Genomic DNA, 6268 nt, shown 5'->3' on the forward strand with positions numbered 1-6268 from the left:
ACAATACCTGATGTTGTGGCCTATTGGTTCTTGTAAAATAATTATTGAGTCCAGGATGGTGGTGGCCCCTTCTAGAGAGGTTTATACTTGTACACTATGTCAGTAAGACCATCTTCACCTAATTTCAATATTGCTGCTGAACTCTAGATCCCTCTAGATATGCATTTCTTAGAAAAACCTCTTGGCAATGTTGGTTTGCAGCCATGAATTCCGGATGAGATCCTGCTTCTCTTTCTCCTTCCGGTTTCCAAGGTTTAGATAGATCCCTCTTTACTTCAGGTGGGTGTGGCAAGATATTTACCAGGTGTCTCCAGACTTACCTTCATTGTGAGATTGAAGACCCTTTGACCCTAGGTTTAAATTAGCAACCCTCAGAATTTTCACAGAGTGATTTCTGGGCTTCCTATTGTGTCTCAGGCCCACAAGTAGCTCAGAACTGGAGCCCAAATGCCTGAGGTGCTGTTCATTGGCTGACCTCAGGGAAGAGTGACATTGGAGCTGGGAGATAAAAAATTTGGCTCCAGGGGCTGGAGAGATGGCTGACTAGTTAAGAATACTGACTGTTCTTGTAGAAACCCAGATTTGAATCCCAGCGCCCACATGGCAGCTAAGAACTGTCTGTAACTCCAGTTCCAGTGAATCTGACAACCTCTTTTGTCCTCTGTGGGCCTTGCACAACACGGGTCCACTTACCTACATGAAGGCAATATACACATATACATAAATAAAAATAATAAATAAAAATTTAAAAAATGGCTCCAAACATTTAGCCTCTTCCTTCCCTCTCTCAACTCCTTCCTCTCTTTTGTTCATATTTTCTTCTCCTCCTCTGTGTTTCTTTGTTTTGTCCCTGTGATTTTCTACTATGTTTTATTATTCCCCAAGGTCGTCAGTCTGAGATGGCTTTTCTAATGTTTCAACAAAACTCACCTGATTCAAACTGCCTTCAATTTTAAACTGAGCATTCCATCAGAAAATCAGGCAGTTTAGTACTGAGAACTGTTAGCTGATCATTTCCTGCTACTACTTACACTTTCTGTGGCTGCACTTTTGACTCATAATTTACATCTGATACTCTCACACCTCACTGCCCAAGCAATCTGTTTCTTCATTTGCTGGTTGCTCTGCATAGGCCACTCCAGGCCCAGCTCAGCTATTCTGATTTTATAAACAAAGCCTTTGCAAGAAAAACTAAACTGCTTCAGACAGGCAGGGGCAGCAAGATGGTGTCACAGACTCAGATTCTCATGTTCCTGCTGCTCTGGATGTTTGGTGAGTAATTTAAGAATTGCAATCCCTTCAGACTCACATCTTTGTACATAAGAAACTTATAGCCTACATCAGGGTATAACCTTTCTTAATAATAATACACTGATAAAATACTATAATATGGACATTTAAATGACAAAGTTGTTTATATTACATCCTCTGAAGGGATGATTGTCTATTCCTCATTGCAGATGCTTGTGGGGAGATCGTGATGACACAGTCTCCAGCCTCCCTGGCTGTGTTAGCAGGAGAGAGAGTCACCATCAACTGCAGTCCAGCCAGAATCTTTGTCAGAGCTCAAACAAAAACTATTTGGCCTGGTACCAGCAGAAGTCAGGGCAGGCTCCCAAATGGCTGATCTACTGGGCATCCATATAGGATTTTGGGGTCCATGATTGCTTCATAGGCAGTGGGTCTGGGAAAGATTTCACTCTCACCATCAGTAGTGTCCTGGCTGAAGACCTGGCAGATTATTACTGTCAGCAGTGTTATAAGTATCCTCCCACAATGCTTCACATTTGAACAGAAACCTCTCAAAATCTCTCCAGCTGCTTAAACTGCCCACAGCCCCAGACTCACACAATTCCTCCATCTGCCAAACAGCCAGCATGTCTGACTAATTAATGGGAAAGTATGAAGAGCTCAGAAAAAAAAAGTTCAATGACTCTTAGATCTTTTGGTATGGAATATTTTATGTAAAATGCAGAAAAGATCTGGGTATTGCCTTTGTATTTCTTCTGTAGCGATTTACCACAACTTCTGTTGCTTGAACACAAGAGCTTTATCATTTTATAATCCTGGATGTCAGAAACCCAACCTAGGACTCCATGGGCTGAAGGGAAGATGTTGGCAGGCTCCATTCTGCTGTGAAAGCTCCAGAAGAGAGTTTGCCTCTTGCTTTCTCTAGTTCCAAGTGTTCTTCCTCATTCCCTTAATGGTGTCCATGTCCTCCTTTTATGTTTTATATTTAAGTGTTTTATTATGTTTTATTTATTCTCTCTCTCTCTGTGTCTCTCTGTCTCTCTGTGTGTGTGTGTATTTGTGCCATGGCATGTTTGTAGAGGTCAGAGGACAACTTGTGTGATATATTATTTCCTTTTACCATGGGAATTCAGGGTAGTGAATTAAGGACTGATGCAATCTTGGTGGCAAGTGCCTTTAGCTAGAAGAGCCACCTTTCCGGACCGTCTTTATTGGTATATATTCATTTTACGTTGATTTCACTAAAGCAGTGTTTTTCAAGTATATCTTATATTCTGATCATATGTATTTAACCTCTCGTCTCCCCTTTTCTTTCCTATTATCTGTCCTTCCCTCAGAGTCACACACAAACACACACACACACACACACACACACACATGCTTTACTTACAAAAGAATCTAGGATCCATAAATGAGACAAAACAGTGTCTGGGACTGCTACATCTGAGGCCACATCTCCTACTGAAGTCCACCTGCTTTCCATTTGAAAAACCTCATTCTGCTCTAGTGATGGATCTGATTTCATGTGAACATACTGAATCTTCCAGTTTTTCCATCCCATATCAATTAATAGTATGTAATGTTTGTAGAAAGGAAGCACTTTGTGCTCCCAGGGAAACAATGTGCCAACTAATCCCATTCAAGTATTCATTTAAAAATCAACTGAGCACCTATTTTAGAGGTATAGCAGGGAACAAGAATAATATGTACTACATAACATTGTCTGAGAGTTTTAAATATGTTAAAGCTGTCTGCTTTGGAATCAACCCTCCTAAATGTGCTTGATGTGACTATGTCTACAGCAGAAACCAGATGTGTTAAATTTTTCCCCAAGAAAAGCTTGAAGTATTGTAGGCTGTGCTGAGCATTAGATTTTTTTTCTTCACGGTAACGAAATGCTTGAGGAAAACAACTTAAATTGCTATGCACCTAAGGTGGGGTTGAAATACTATGGAGGAAGGCCATGCGGGGGAAGATGCTTACCTCTCAGCAGTTGGAGGCAGAGGGAGGTCGAGGAAGGGTCCAGGGTCAAAGAGCCTTTTCAAAGGCAAGGCCTAGTGATGGAACTCCTCAAAGTAGCACAGACCTCTCACTTTCCACCACCTTCCAATAATGCCATTTAACTATAAATCATTAATAAATAAATCTACTGATTATTTGGGAAACGAATATTTTACATAGGTGCCTTTGGGGGACACTACAGAAGCAAATTGGTACAAAGAAAATGTCTGGTGGGATCCCACACAGAACCAGATTTATAACTGCAATCATCAGTAGAAGTTAACAACAGCAATATACAATCTAAATTATAAAAGAAATGGAAAAATAAACTTTTCCTTAGGATAACAATTTGGATATTTTCATGATGTCCTGCACTAAAGAAAGCATCTCTAGCAGTCACTTTAAACACTGAGGATCATAATGATAAGTGGAGCTGGCAGTGAGGTTCACGTCTGCTTAAATTACTTCTAGTTCTCTTCTGTCCCTTATAGAATACTTTGGCCCCAGCATAGACTCCTCCAAGGAATAAAACAGGTTCCCTTGTCTTTATTTCCCCAGGCATTTCCAAAACGGAGTCCCCTTCCTGAGGGACAGCTTTCTCCACAAAAAAAAATCCTTTCCTTTCAAGGATTAGTACAATTTGGAGAGTTGTCCACTATGTTACAAGTCTTTCAAGACTTCCCCACAACCCCATGCAATATATTTTCCAACAGTGCCTATGTGATCCAAACTATACAAAATCTGGCATTTGCAGCCTTCTGACCTTGCCATAGCCCCCTTGATCTATTGCTCTCTCTCCTCTTTGCAATTTCTGCTTGAGTAGTGATCTGCCCCGTGGTAGGTTCAACACCTGCACTCTCATACCAATCTTCCAGGGCTTCTGGCAGAAGGCAATGCTACCACTGACAGACTAGTGATGAAGAAATAAGAATACTGCTGACAGTAATAATCTGCCAGGTCTTCAGCCAGGACACTACCGATGGTGAGAGTGAAAATTTTCCCAGACCCACTGTCTATGAAGCCATCAGGAACCCCCAAATCCTATGTGGATGGCCAATAGATCAGCCATTTGGGAGCCTGTCATGGCTTCTGCTAGTACCAGGCCAAGTAGTTCTTGTTTGAGCTCTGATAAAGATTCTGGCTGGACTTGCAGCTGATGGCGACTCTCTCTCCTGCTGACACAGCCAGGGAGGCTGGAGACGGTGAAATCACGATCTCCCCACAGGCATCTGCAATGAGGAATAGACAATGATACCTACAGAGTGTGTAATATAAACAACTTTGTCATTTAAATGTCCATATTTTATAGTATTTTATCAGTGAATTATTATAAAGAAAGGTTATACCCTGAATCAGGCGGTAAGTTTCTTTTGTATAAAGATGTGAATCTGAAGGGATTCCAATTTTTAAATTCCTCACCAGACATCTAGAGCAGCAGGGACATGAGAATCTGAGTCTGTGACACCATCTTGCTGCCCCTGCCTGTCTGAAGCAGTTTAGTTCTTCTTGCAAAGGCTTTGTTTATAAAATCAGAATAGCTGAGCTGGGCCTGGAGTGGCCTATGCAGAGCAACCAGCAAATGAAGAAACAGATTGCTTGGGCAGTGAGGTGTGAGAGTATCAGATGTAAATTACAAGTCAAAAATGCCATCACAGAAAGTGTAAGTAATAGCAGGAAATGATCAGCTAACAGCTCTCAATAATAAATTGCTAGATGTTCTGATGGAATGCTCAGTTTAAAATTGAAGGCAGTTTGAATCAGGTGAGTTTTGTTGAAACATTAGAAAAGCCATCTCAGACTGACGACCTTGGGGAATAATAAAACATAGTAGAAAATCACAGGGACAAAACGAAGAAACACAGAGGAGGAGGAGGAGAAAATATGAACAAAAGAATGGAGAGTGTTGAGAGAGGGAAGGAAAAGGCTAAATGTTTGGAGCCAAAAGTTTTTATTTAATTTATTATTTTTATTTTATGTATATGTGTGTATTGCCTGCATGTAGGTAAGTGGACCCGTGTTGTGCAAGGCCCACAGAGGACAAAAGAGGCTGTCAGATTCCCTGAAACTGGAGTTACAGACAGTTCTTAGCTGCCATGTGGGCGCTGGGATTCAAATCTGGGTCTTCTACAAGAACAGTCAGTATTCTTAACTAGTGAGCCATCTCTCCAGCCCCTGCAGCCAAAATTTTTTCTCCCAGCTCCAATGTCACTCTTCCCTGAGGTCAGCCAATGAACAGCACCTCAGGCATTTGGGCTCCAGTTCTGAGCTACTTGTGGGCCAGAGAGACAATAGGAAGCCCAGAAAGTGCTCTGTGAAAATCCTGAGGGCTAGTAATTAAACCTAGGGTAAAAGGGTCTTCAGTCTCACAATGAAGGTAAATCTGGGAAACCTGGTAAATATCATGCCACACCACCTGAAGTAAAGCGATATCTCAACCTTGGAAACTGGGAGAAAGACAAGCAGGATCTCACCTGGAAGTCATGGCTGCAGACTAACATTGCCAAGAGGTTTTTCTAAGAAATGCATATCTAGAGGGATCTAGAATTCAGCAACAATACTGAAATTAGTTGAAGATGGTCTTACAGACAGGGTGTACAAGTGCAAACTCTCTGGAAGGGGGCACCATCATCCCAAAATCAAAAATTATTTTACAAGAAGCAATAGGCCACAGTGTCAGATAGTGTTGCCATACAAAAAAAATGTTTACTTGACTATGAATGAAAAACAACAGGAATAGCAGAAATCAAGATTCTCCCCAAACTTTGGATTGGCATATTATGAAAGTATATGTGAGAGGTAAATTATAAACCCAATATTATTTGCAAGGCATATAAACAAAAAAATAATAAAATAAAATGCCATAGTGAGGAGTGGGGATGAACACCTATAATCTCAGAACTGGGATATTAGAAAATAGAAATCATGAGTTTGAGACCAGCAAGTTCTAGGTCACTTCAACTAAAGAAGGAGAGAATATATACGTGTGTGTGTGTGTGTGTGTGTGTGTGTGTGTGTA

The 6268-nt window shown here is 41.0% G+C and overlaps 1 pseudogene; it reads left to right on the forward strand.

The window, feature by feature from the left end:
* Nucleotides 1-1223: 1223 nt before the first annotated feature.
* LOC103736039 lies at nt 1224-1791 on the forward strand (annotated as a pseudogene).
* Nucleotides 1792-6268: the final 4477 nt, after the last annotated feature.

Source organism: Nannospalax galili, unplaced genomic scaffold, assembly GCF_000622305.1.
Source record: "Nannospalax galili isolate Female #2095 unplaced genomic scaffold, S.galili_v1.0 scaffold1958, whole genome shotgun sequence".
NCBI lineage: Eukaryota > Metazoa > Chordata > Mammalia > Rodentia > Spalacidae > Nannospalax > Nannospalax galili.